This window comes from Ascaphus truei, unplaced genomic scaffold (genome assembly GCF_040206685.1).
Source record: "Ascaphus truei isolate aAscTru1 unplaced genomic scaffold, aAscTru1.hap1 HAP1_SCAFFOLD_582, whole genome shotgun sequence".
Taxonomy (NCBI): Eukaryota; Metazoa; Chordata; class Amphibia; order Anura; family Ascaphidae; genus Ascaphus; species Ascaphus truei.
In genome coordinates this window covers 33110-45819 of record NW_027456914.1, presented here as the reverse complement: position 1 = coordinate 45819, position 12710 = coordinate 33110, and the positions used below count along the sequence as shown (strand labels likewise).

Here is a 12710-nt window from a genome sequence, read left to right as displayed (position 1 = left end):
GACATTCTAGCAATTAGGAGACAAACAGCAGGAGGGATACAGGGCGGTAGTTAGTAAGGCACATAGGGTGTAGGTTGTTTCTGAGAAAAGGGTGACCACTACAGGCTTAAAGTAAGAGGGTAAAGAGCCAGAGAATAGGGAGGAATTGAAGATGTGGGTGAGAGTGGGGACTAAGAGATGCAGTAAGGTGTGAGGGGATACGATCTAGAGGGCATGTGGTAGAGGGAGAAGAGAAGATGATTAGCTTCCAGCTCTGTAAGAGAAGAAAAGGAGTCAAATGCAGAAGGAGAATTAGGTAGAAGGAGAGAAGGGGGAAGGGACAGAAGGAATCTCCTTGTGGGTGGCATCCACCTTGCCTCTGAAGTAGTCAAATGCTTGAGGAGAAGTGAAGGAAGGATGGCAAGTGTGAGGAGAAGGTTAGTGGAGGGAGTCAAATACAGGGAAAAAAAGACAGCGTAAATTAAATTTGAGTGTTGATGAATGTGAAAAAAAAGTAGTGTGGTTTGGCCCCAGAGAGCAGCTTTATACAGGACTGGAGACATTTTTACTGTAGAAAAATCAAATATCAATTGTGTGATTTCCTTCATAGGCATTAAGAACAGCGAGTGGAAGTGTGATGAACATGTTTGGGAATTTAGCCAAGGGTGTGGGCTAGAGGGACAAGTGTGTCAGAGCCTAGAGGGGGCATATAGATAGGAGGATAGCATTGTAAGAGTTAATAAGATTGTTAGTTTAAGCGGAAAGAGAGAGAGAGGTTAGAGTAGATGTCAGAGGAGAGTTTAATTAAGCAGAGGCAAATCAGTGGGACAGGTAAGATGGGGTGAGGGGAATGACTGATTGTGAATGATGAGAGCAGAAGAGGTCATGTACAACTAGAGCCTTGTTAGTCAGAGAACGGGCATTCCAGATGGCATAGGAGAAGGGAAGAGAAAAGTAAGGAAAGGAATGTGGATTACATTAGATAGGTTAACACTCTTAGCAGGGAGGCAGAGGCAGGGAGGCCCGATGTGTATATGAGCAGGTTCAAGATTATAAGAGATATCCCACACATCAGCAAACATAGAAGGAGACACAGAGATAGGTGTAGAGAGAGACAGAGATAGCTCTATGTAGAGAGAGAGGGACGTAGAGAGAATGAGACAGATAGGCGCAGAGAGGGGGGGCGCAGAGAGAGGAGGCGCCAAAAGAGGGGGCGCAGAGAGAGGGGGCACAGAGAATAGGATATTAAAGAGTGCTTTTCATTGAGCAGTGCAGAAATAGCTGCAATAGAGGTCTGTACAAATGGTGCAGTGTGTAGACACATGCAAAGGTAGGGGAAGGAAAGAGGAGAACATGTGGATAAAAGCAGGAGTGTGGAAGTTAGAGAAATTAGAAAAGTTTAACAGAGGAGTGAGGAAACAGCAAGCAGAAAGAACAAGAGAGAGGTTACATTGGGATGACGTTCTGTGGTAAAGAGAAAATGCTAGGAGAGAGCTTTCAAATATTAGAGGACATGAATTGAGGGAGCAAATGTATAAATCAAAACCTGAGGGGGAGGTATAGCACGAAAGCTTGCACAGCAGATTATAGTCTTAATGTTGCGTGTACCTGTCAGGGTATTCAAGAAGTTAAATTCTCACAAGTGCAGAGTTCATGATGAAATGCTGAATCTAGTCCCCCTCCAATTTAATTTTAATATAACTTTTCCATTCTTCATTACTGCAAAAAGCAAACAAAACAAAACCACATTGCATTACTATTTTCAAAATGGATTGAATGGCATATTCAACAGTGACTGTGTGATGCCAATATTCCCCACTCACTCGTAGTGAAGCACATATTGTACTAGTGTTGAAAGTAGGCCGGTAGAGTCAGGTACGCAGTACTGATAAAACAATAAGTGCCCGTCGTAAGTACCAGCTCCGCAACAGTGCGGGCATCACATTAGTGACGTGGATGAACATATATGGATAAGCCCATATTAAGGCATCACGTGACCAGAGCCGTCACTGACTGGGTATACGTAAAGACGCAGGGAGATGCAAGGAAAGGGAGGGAGAGAGACAGGGAGAAGATGTGAAACGGAGGAAGGCACGGATGGAGGGAGTTCTTCCGAGCTTCTGCGGGCCTCTCTCTTTCACTGGTGCATGCCGGGAGCTGGTCCCAACATCCACAAAGTGTGTGTGTATTATTGGTTGTATTTTATGGGGGTAGGAGGGTAGTGTGTATATTGTGTGTGTGGGAGTATTATATTGTGTGTAGAGGTGCAGAGGAGAGTACTAGATTGTGTATCTTGTGTAAGGGTGTTGTGTATATTGTGTTTGGAGCTATAATATTATTGGGGAGATTAGTATTGAGGAGGTATTATAGTGTGTATTGTGGGGAGTATTAGTGTGTGTATTGTTTGTGGGTGACAGATGCTGGGGGTATGCAGCAATCCCTGCACTGAGGTCCGAGGCGGCTCTGCATCGCTCGCACGCACTGTGGACGACCAAGCATGTGCCCATGATAATCATGGCCTTAGAGGGATGAGTGTGTCAGAGCCTAGAAGGGGCATATATATGATGGAGGAGGGAGGAGGAGGAGGAGATGATAGCATTGTAAAAGTTAACAAGATAGTTAGTTTAAGCAGAAAGTGAGGAGAGGTTAGAGATAAGGGTAGATGTCAGAGGAGAGAGTTCAATTAAGCTGAGGTATCGAGTAGGACAGGGGTGAGGGGAATGAGAGGTGGTGGATGATGAGAGCAGAAGAGGTCATGTACAAATAGACCTTGTTAGTCAGAGAGCAGTCATTCCAGAGGGCACGTGAGAAGTGAAGAGTAAAGTGAGACATGGAATGTGGATTACATTAGATGGGTTAATACGCTTAGCAGGGAGGTGGAGAGAGAGAGGCAAGAGGCAGAGAGTGGTGCAGGGGTTGAGGAAGAGATGTTGCATGTACCTTATCAGAACATTAAAGAACATCAATTCACACTGGTGCAGAGTTGATGATGAATCCAGTTCACCTCCAATTCAATTTTAACAGAAATGTTTCATTCTTCATTACTGAAAAAAAAGAAAAGTAAAAAACATTTTATTACTATTTTCAAAATGGATTGAATTCCCCCAACAATGACTATGTGTTACCAATATATCCCTCTCAGTCCCACTGCAGCATATACTGTACCAGTGTGAAAGTAGGAAGGTACACAGTACCGGTAAAACAATACGTGCCGGTACTATGCACCATATGAATTATAAGGGGATGTAAATCTCCCAGTCTCTCTCCATATCCGCAACAGAGCGGGCTCCGGTCAGTGGCATGGATGCCCATATATGGGTATGCTCATATTTGGGCATCCCATGTCACTGACCGGAGCCGGCTCTGAGTATAGGGATATATGCGGAGACGCAGAGGTGCAAGGAAATGGGAGGAGGCACGGTGAGAAACAGGGAGAGACCACAGGAAGATAGAGGGCAACAACTTTCACAAGGTACTTGTATGGGTATAATTGTTTGTATTTTGTGCAGAGGGGGTAATTTCAGATAAAATACAATTCTCCACCCTCTATGAAACAATTCCACTTTGTTCAGTAAGCCAGAAAGTCTTGGTCCCATGTGGACTGAATTTAATGCAAATAAGGTCCTTAATACACAAGTAAAGAATAAAGTTACTTATTCTCTACTGTAAGAAGTGACATTGCCCACTATTTGGGTCCTGTGCCCAGATTGTGACCATGCATGGCAGAGGTGAGATTCCCCCAACTCCAATTTGCTACACTCTCCAAGAGAGATAATTGTGATCAGAGGTGGAACTAGGGGAGGGTGTGAGCAGGGTCACTGCCCAGGGAGTAACCTGACTGGGGGCACGGAAATCTCATTTAGTGCATATGTTGCGGCACTGCATTGATTGACCGGTCAATCTGCACTGCTGCCTGTCACAGTGACATCCTGATCGGGCACTGTGATCAGCTATAGCACTGACCCAGGTGAGATAGTTCAGCACTTTACAAGGAGGGAACAGATGTTGTGGGTGACAGATGCTGGAGGTAGGCCAAGACTGTTGGCCAGAGTAACGTGGAGACTTACTGCACTCTGCATGCCCATCCTCTCCCTGACATCAGGGGAAGGAAGTGGCCCTGGGGTGTGTGTAGGTATGCCAGATGTCAGTGTATGCATAAGTAAGTATGCCTGTGTAGTGGGAGGTGTAGGGGCGTTAAGCTGGAGGACTTAAAACAGGCACAAAAGCACATACAGTAGATACCTCTGATTATACCGCACCAAATGCTGATAATATCATGCTGTAGCTGCACTTTACAGAAGATGATGCAGATGTCATCATTGGTTGGTGGGTTCATTAAATCAATCCATCATATCATAACCACACTGTGCATATGATGTACTGAATCAGTAACACCAGGAAGACATCTCCATGTTAGGAGTAGAGTTGAAGTTAACAGAATATGTCCAGCACTGTGGTGTGTAGCCCATAAATAATAATTGTGCACATTACCAGAACAACATACTGTCAACTGCAAGATCATTTTGCTGCTTGTAGCGTATGCTCATCCTGTACAGTGTTGTAGTAGATCCATCTCTTCAGTGTTCACTGCAACAAAAGTAAGACATTGCATTAATATTACAGACGTTTGGGGGCTGAAATCTCACTTCGCTGCGGACAATTCCCTTTGCATAAGATTCTTGTGATTATGTCAATGATTATCAATAACTGCATCATAACACAGCCGCTCTATACAGAAGATGTACTTGCTCTCATTGGTCATTGAGGTAATACGTCACACAATGTACAGATATAGCAAGGATTATTTCTCCCACTTGTGCATTATGGCATTATGATGGGAAATGTTGTGAGATTCTGCATTATCAGCATCACTGAATCTTTTGGAAATTAAGTGATATTCTATGTTTTAATGCAATATTATGGGTGATCAGCCGGTAAAATAATAATAGCTTGCTGTATCTGTAGCCATGCTCTACCCATGATGTGCTGAACCAATGACTGCAGAGAGATTCAGAGTGCTAAACATGACTGGAACGCATCTCTGAATAATGGGCAGCAAAGCAGTGCAGAATAGGAGGTGAAAGTATTTAAAATGGAAGATCCTTAGCAGCTGTGTGGAGAGTAGACAGTACAGACTGACCAAGTAAATGGTAAAAGGAGTAACTTCAACATTACTTGGCTTTGTTCTCCACATTGAAGCTTTCCTCCTCTTTAAATCACTAATACTGATGCCATGTGTAACCTGTACTGAGAGTTATATAATCTACTGGCCTAGATGAAACCATATGATGCAAACAGGATCCATCCCACTCCAGATTCATAGAATTGAACCACCTCAACCTTTCATAACAATCACATAGAACTGCAGCTGTGCGCTACTGCACATGTTCTTGTTATGAATGGTAGTAGATGTGGTCCTTGGGTCTTTACTTCATACTGTAGCCACCCTCTACTCATGATGTATTGAATCAACGAAAACTTGCATGGTTCAGATCACAGGAAGGGGTAGAGTAGAGATGAAAATATTCAATGTGAAACCCGTAGCAGCCGGATTGTGTGGAGTCAATAAAACGACAAATACTAAATGGTAAATGAGAAATATACACATTGCTTATCTGTCTCTGTGTAGTAATTTTCCTTCTCTTCAACTGTCCTTCAAATTTTCTCTTTTGCAAGAAAAGGAACACATGGCTTCAATATTCACTTCTGTTCTGCAGTCATCCCTCCTGAAATAAAAGTTAAGCATTGCATTGTTATTATGATAATACATACAATAAACCTTGCTCCAAACCATTTGATGCAAAGCAAATCCACCTCCCACCCACAGCTGTGCTCCTTCTAGAGCATGCATGTCAAACTCCAGTCCTCGAGGGTCCCAAACAGGCCAGGTTTTCAGTAGGGATATCCTGAAAACCTGGCCTGTTTGCTGCCCTCGAGGACTGGAGTTTGACATCCTTGTTCTTGAGCTTCTACCACGCAAGTCATCCATGTGAGTGACACTGTACTGCAGTCCTGGTCTGCACACAATCTACTGAATCAATGACATCACACTGTAAAGGCAATCTACAAGATGTATTAGTTGTCCACACTTCCGAAATGTTACTTTTATGTCCAAATCACTTATTCCCATGACCTGATATTTGTATTTGTTATTTATAGGATTGTCACAAAGAGTTGATGAGGTCACCAAATGATAGTATGTAGAGAGAAAGAGAGATCTCAGAACAGAGCCCTGATGTATACCCACAGACAGATCAATAGAAGACGAAGACATGTTAGCAACAGAGATGGAGAATGTGTGACAGGAAAGTTATGATGAAAACCAGGATAGAACTGTGTTACGGATACCAAGAGAGAGTTTAGAATATGAAGGAGGAGAGTGATTGAGAGCATCAAACGCAGCAGATAGATCAAGTAGGATTAGTAGGGAAAAGTGACCTTGGGAATTTGCTTTAAGCACAGTCTGTAGAACGAGCTGTACGAAAGGCAGGTTGTAAAGGATCCAGGAGGGCATGTGATTTAAGAATGTGGACATTCTAGCAATTAGGAGACAAACAGCAGGAGGGATACAGGGCGGTAGTTAGTAAGGCACATAGGGTGTAGGTTGTTTCTGAGAAAAGGGTGACCACTACAGGCTTAAAGTAAGAGGGTAAAGAGCCAGAGAATAGGGAGGAATTGAAGATGTGGGTGAGAGTGGGGACTAAGAGATGCAGTAAGGTGTGAGGGGATACGATCTAGAGGGCATGTGGTAGAGGGAGAAGAGAAGATGATTAGCTTCCAGCTCTGTAAGAGAAGAAAAGGAGTCAAATGCAGAAGGAGAATTAGGTAGAAGGAGAGAAGGGGGAAGGGACAGAAGGAATCTCCTTGTGGGTGGCATCCACCTTGCCTCTGAAGTAGTCAAATGCTTGAGGAGAAGTGAAGGAAGGATGGCAAGTGTGAGGAGAAGGTTAGTGGAGGGAGTCAAATACAGGGAAAAAAAGACAGCGTAAATTAAATTTGAGTGTTGATGAATGTGAAAAAAAAGTAGTGTGGTTTGGCCCCAGAGAGCAGCTTTATACAGGACTGGAGACATTTTTACTGTAGAAAAATCAAATATCAATTGTGTGATTTCCTTCATAGGCATTAAGAACAGCGAGTGGAAGTGTGATGAACATGTTTGGGAATTTAGCCAAGGGTGTGGGCTAGAGGGACAAGTGTGTCAGAGCCTAGAGGGGGCATATAGATAGGAGGATAGCATTGTAAGAGTTAATAAGATTGTTAGTTTAAGCGGAAAGAGAGAGAGAGCAGAGAGGTTAGAGTAGATGTCAGAGGAGAGTTTAATTAAGCAGAGGCAAATCAGTGGGACAGGTAAGATGGGGTGAGGGGAATGACTGATTGTGAATGATGAGAGCAGAAGAGGTCATGTACAACTAGAGCCTTGTTAGTCAGAGAACGGACATTCCAGATGGCATAGGAGAAGGGAAGAGAAAAGTAAGGAAAGGAATGTGGATTACATTAGATAGGTTAACACTCTTAGCAGGGAGGCAGAGGCAGGGAGGCCCGATGTGTATATGAGCAGGTTCAAGATTATAAGAGATATCCCACACTTCAGCAAACATAGAAGGAGACACAGAGATAGGTGTAGAGAGAGACAGAGATAGCTCTATGTAGAGAGAGAGGGACGTAGAGAGAATGAGACAGATAGGCGCAGAGAGAGGGGGCGCAGAGAGAGGAGGCGCCAAAAGAGGGGGCGCAGAGAGAGGGGGCACAGAGAATAGGATATTAAAGAGTGCTTTTCATTGAGCAGTGCAGAAATAGCTGCAATAGAGGTCTGTACAAATGGTGCAGTGTGTAGACACATGCAAAGGTAGGGGAAGGAAAGAGGAGAACATGTGGATAAAAGCAGGAGTGTGGAAGTTAGAGAAATTAGAAAAGTTTAACAGAGGAGTGAGGAAACAGCAAGCAGAAAGAACAAGAGAGAGGTTACATTGGGATGACGTTCTGTGGTAAAGAGAAAATGCTAGGAGAGAGCTTTCAAATATTAGAGGACATGAATTGAGGGAGCAAATGAATAAATCAAAACCTGAGGGGGAGGTATAGCACGAAAGCTTGCACAGCAGATTATAGTCTTAATGTTGCGTGTACCTGTCAGGGTATTCAAGAAGTTAAATTCTCACAAGTGCAGAGTTCATGATGAAATGCTGAATCTAGTCCCCCTCCAATTTAATTTTAATATAACTTTTCCATTCTTCATTACTGCAAAAAGCAAACAAAACAAAACCACATTGCATTACTATTTTCAAAATGGATTGAATGGCATATTCAACAGTGACTGTGTGATGCCAATATTCCCCACTCACTCGTAGTGAAGCACATATTGTACTAGTGTTGAAAGTAGGCCGGTAGAGTCAGGTACGCAGTACTGATAAAACAATAAGTGCCCGTCGTAAGTACCAGCTCCGCAACAGTGCGGGCATCACATTAGTGACGTGGATGAACATATATGGATAAGCCCATATTAAGGCATCACGTGACCAGAGCCGTCACTGACTGGGTATACGTAAAGACGCAGGGAGATGCAAGGAAAGGGAGGGAGAGAGACAGGGAGAAGATGTGAAACGGAGGAAGGCACGGATGGAGGGAGTTCTTCCGAGCTTCTGCGGGCCTCTCTCTTTCACTGGTGCATGCCGGGAGCTGGTCCCAACATCCACAAAGTGTGTGTGTATTATTGGTTGTATTTTATGGGGGTAGGAGGGTAGTGTGTATATTGTGTGTGTGGGAGTATTATATTGTGTGTAGAGGTGCAGAGGAGAGTACTAGATTGTGTATCTTGTGTAAGGGTGTTGTGTATATTGTGTTTGGAGCTATAATATTATTGGGGAGATTAGTATTGAGGAGGTATTATAGTGTGTATTGTGGGGAGTATTAGTGTGTGTATTGTTTGTGGGTGACAGATGCTGGGGGTATGCAGCAATCCCTGCACTGAGGTCCGAGGCGGCTCTGCATCGCTCGCACACACTGTGGATGACCAAGCATGTGCCCATGATAATCATGGCCTTAGAGGGATGAGTGTGTCAGAGCCTAGAAGGGGCATATATATGATGGAGGAGGGAGGAGGAGGAGGGAGGAGGAGGAGATGATAGCATTGTAAAAGTTAACAAGATAGTTAGTTTAAGCAGAAAGTGAGGAGAGGTTAGAGATAAGGGTAGATGTCAGAGGAGAGAGTTCAATTAAGCTGAGGTATCGAGTAGGACAGGGGTGAGGGGAATGAGAGGTGGTGGATGATGAGAGCAGAAGAGGTCATGTACAAATAGACCTTGTTAGTCAGAGAGCAGTCATTCCAGAGGGCACGTGAGAAGTGAAGAGTAAAGTGAGACATGGAATGTGGATTACATTAGATGGGTTAATACGCTTAGCAGGGAGGTGGAGAGAGAGAGGCAAGAGGCAGAGAGTGGTGCAGGGGTTGAGGAAGAGATGTTGCATGTACCTTATCAGAACATTAAAGAACATCAATTCACACTGGTGCAGAGTTGATGATGAATCCAGTTCACCTCCAATTCAATTTTAACAGAAATGTTTCATTCTTCATTACTGAAAAAAAAGAAAAGTAAAAAACATTTCATTACTATTTTCAAAATGGATTGAATTCCCCCAACAATGACTATGTGTTACCAATATATCCCTCTCAGTCCCACTGCAGCATATACTGTACCAGTGTGAAAGTAGGAAGGTACACAGTACCGGTAAAACAATACGTGCCGGTACTATGCACCATATGAATTATAAGGGGATGTAAATCTCCCAGTCTCTCTCCATATCCGCAACAGAGCGGGCTCCGGTCAGTGGCATGGATGCCCATATATGGGTATGCTCATATTTGGGCATCCCATGTCACTGACCGGAGCCGGCTCTGAGTATAGGGATATATGCGGAGACGCAGAGGTGCAAGGAAATGGGAGGAGGCACGGTGAGAAACAGGGAGAGACCACAGGAAGATAGAGGGCAACAACTTCCACAAGGTACTTGTATGGGTATAATTGTTTGTATTTTGTGCAGAGGGGGTAATTTCAGATAAAATACAATTCTCCACCCTCTACGAAACAATTCCACTTTGTTCAGTAAGCCAGAAAGTCTTGGTCCCATGTGGACTGAATTTAATGCAAATAAGGTCCTTAATACACAAGTAAAGAATAAAGTTACTTATTCTCTACTGTAAGAAGTGACATTGCCCACTATTTGGGTCCTGTGCCCAGATTGTGACCATGCATGGCAGAGGTGAGATTCCCCCAACTCCAATTTGCTACACTCTCCAAGAGAGATAATTGTGATCAGAGGTGGAACTAGGGGAGGGTGTGAGCAGGGTCACTGCCCAGGGAGTAACCTGACTGGGGGCACGGAAATCTCATTTAGTGCATATGTTGCGGCACTGCATTGATTGACCGGTCAATCTGCACTGCTGCCTGTCACAGTGACATCCTGATCGGGCACTGTGATCAGCTATAGCACTGACCCAGGTGAGATAGTTCAGCACTTTACAAGGAGGGAACAGATGTTGTGGGTGACAGATGCTGGAGGTAGGCCAAGACTGTTGGCCAGAGTAACGTGGAGACTTACTGCACTCTGCATGCCCATCCTCTCCCTGACATCAGGGGAAGGAAGTGGCCCTGGGGTGTGTGTAGGTATGCCAGATGTCAGTGTATGCATAAGTAAGTATGCCTGTGTAGTGGGAGGTGTAGGGGCGTTAAGCTGGAGGACTTAAAACAGGCACAAAAGCACATAGATACCTCTGATTATACCGCACCAAATGCTGATAATATCATGCTGTAGCTGCACTTTACAGAAGATGATGCAGATGTCATCATTGGTTGGTGGGTTCATTAAATCAATCCATCATATCATAACCACACTGTGCATATGATGTACTGAATCAGTAACACCAGGAAGACATCTCCATGTTAGGAGTAGAGTTGAAGTTAACAGAATATGTCCAGCACTGTGGTGTGTAGCCCATAAATAATAATTGTGCACATTACCAGAACAACATACTGTCAACTGCAAGATCATTTTGCTGCTTGTAGCGTATGCTCATCCTGTACAGTGTTGTAGTAGATCCGTCTCTTCAGTGTTCACTGCAACAAAAGTAAGACATTGCATTAATATTACAGACGTTTGGGGGCTGAAATCTCACTTCGCTGCGGACAATTTCCCTTTGCATAAGATTCTTGTGATTATGTCAATGATGATCAATAACTGCATCATAACACAGCCGCTCTATACAGAAGATGTACTTGCTCTCATTGGTCATGGAGGTAATACGTCACACAATGTACAGATATAGCAAGGATTATTTCTCCCACTTGTGCATTATGGCATTATGATGGGAAATGTTGTGAGATTCTGCATTATCAGCATCACTGAATCTTTTGGAAATTAAGTGATATTCTATGTTTTAATGCAATATTATGGGTGATCAGCCGGTAAAATAATAATAGCTTGCTGTATCTGTAGCCATGCTCTACCCATGATGTGCTGAACCAATGACTGCAGAGAGATTCAGAGTGCTAAACATGACTGGAACGCATCTCTGAATAATGGGCAGCAAAGCAGTGCAGAATAGGAGGTGAAAGTATTTAAAATGGAAGATCCTTAGCAGCTGTGTGGAGAGTAGACAGTACAGACTGACCAAGTAAATGGTAAAAGGAGTAACTTCAACATTACTTGGCTTTGTTCTCCACATTGAAGCTTTCCTCCTCTTTAAATCACTAATACTGATGCCATGTGTAACCTGTACTGAGAGTTATATAATCTACTGGCCTAGATGAAACCATATGATGCAAACAGGATCCATCCCACTCCAGATTCATAGAATTGAACCACCTCAACCTTTCATAACAATCACATAGAACTGCAGCTGTGCGCTACTGCACATGTTCTTGTTATGAATGGTAGTAGATGTGGTCCTTGGGTCTTTACTTCATACTGTAGCCACCCTCTACTCATGATGTATTGAATCAACGAAAACTTGCATGGTTCAGATCACAGGAAGGGGTAGAGTAGAGATGAAAATATTCAATGTGAAACCCGTAGCAGCCGGATTGTGTGGAGTCAATAAAACGACAAATACTAAATGGTAAATGAGAAATATACACATTGCTTATCTGTCTCTGTGTAGTAATTTTCCTTCTCTTCAACTGTCCTTCAAATTTTCTCTTTTGCAAGAAAAGGAACACATGGCTTCAATATTCACTTCTGTTCTGCAGTCATCCCTCCTGAAATAAAAGTTAAGCATTGCATTGTTATTATGATAATACATACAATAAACCTTGCTCCAAACCATTTGATGCAAAGCAAATCCACCTCCCACCCACAGCGGTGCTCCTTCTAGAGCATGCATGTCAAACTCCAGTCCTCGAGGGTCCCAAACAGGCCAGGTTTTCAGTAGGGATATCCTGAAAACCTGGCCTGTTTGCTGCCCTCGAGGACTGGAGTTTGACATCCTTGTTCTTGAGCTTCTACCACGCAAGTCATCCATGTGAGTGACACTGTACTGCAGTCCTGGTCTGCACACAATCTACTGAATCAATGACATCACACTGTAAAGGCAATCTACAAGATGTATTAGTTGTCCACACTTCCGAAATGTTACTTTTATGTCCAAATCACTTATTCCCATGACCTGATATTTGTATTTGTTATTTATAGGATTGTCACAAAGAGTTGATGAGGTCACCAAATGATAGTATGTAGAGAGA

General features: G+C 43.4%; 2 long non-coding RNA genes across 2 annotated transcripts; both read right to left on the bottom strand.

The window, feature by feature from the left end:
* Positions 1 to 1592: 1592 nt before the first annotated feature.
* On the bottom strand, positions 1593 to 4582 carry LOC142485394 (uncharacterized). The gene is made up of 3 exons (XR_012798448.1): positions 4471 to 4582; positions 2920 to 3023; positions 1593 to 1698 (listed from the first exon to the last, which is right to left on the bottom strand). It is a non-coding gene; the product is annotated as an uncharacterized LOC142485394 (long non-coding RNA).
* Positions 4583 to 8108: 3526 nt separating this feature from the next.
* LOC142485391 (uncharacterized) lies at positions 8109 to 12251 on the bottom strand. The gene is made up of 4 exons (XR_012798445.1): positions 12108 to 12251; positions 10992 to 11087; positions 9446 to 9549; positions 8109 to 8214 (listed from the first exon to the last, which is right to left on the bottom strand). It is a non-coding gene; the product is annotated as an uncharacterized LOC142485391 (long non-coding RNA).
* Between the last annotated feature and the right edge of the window lie 459 nt (positions 12252 to 12710).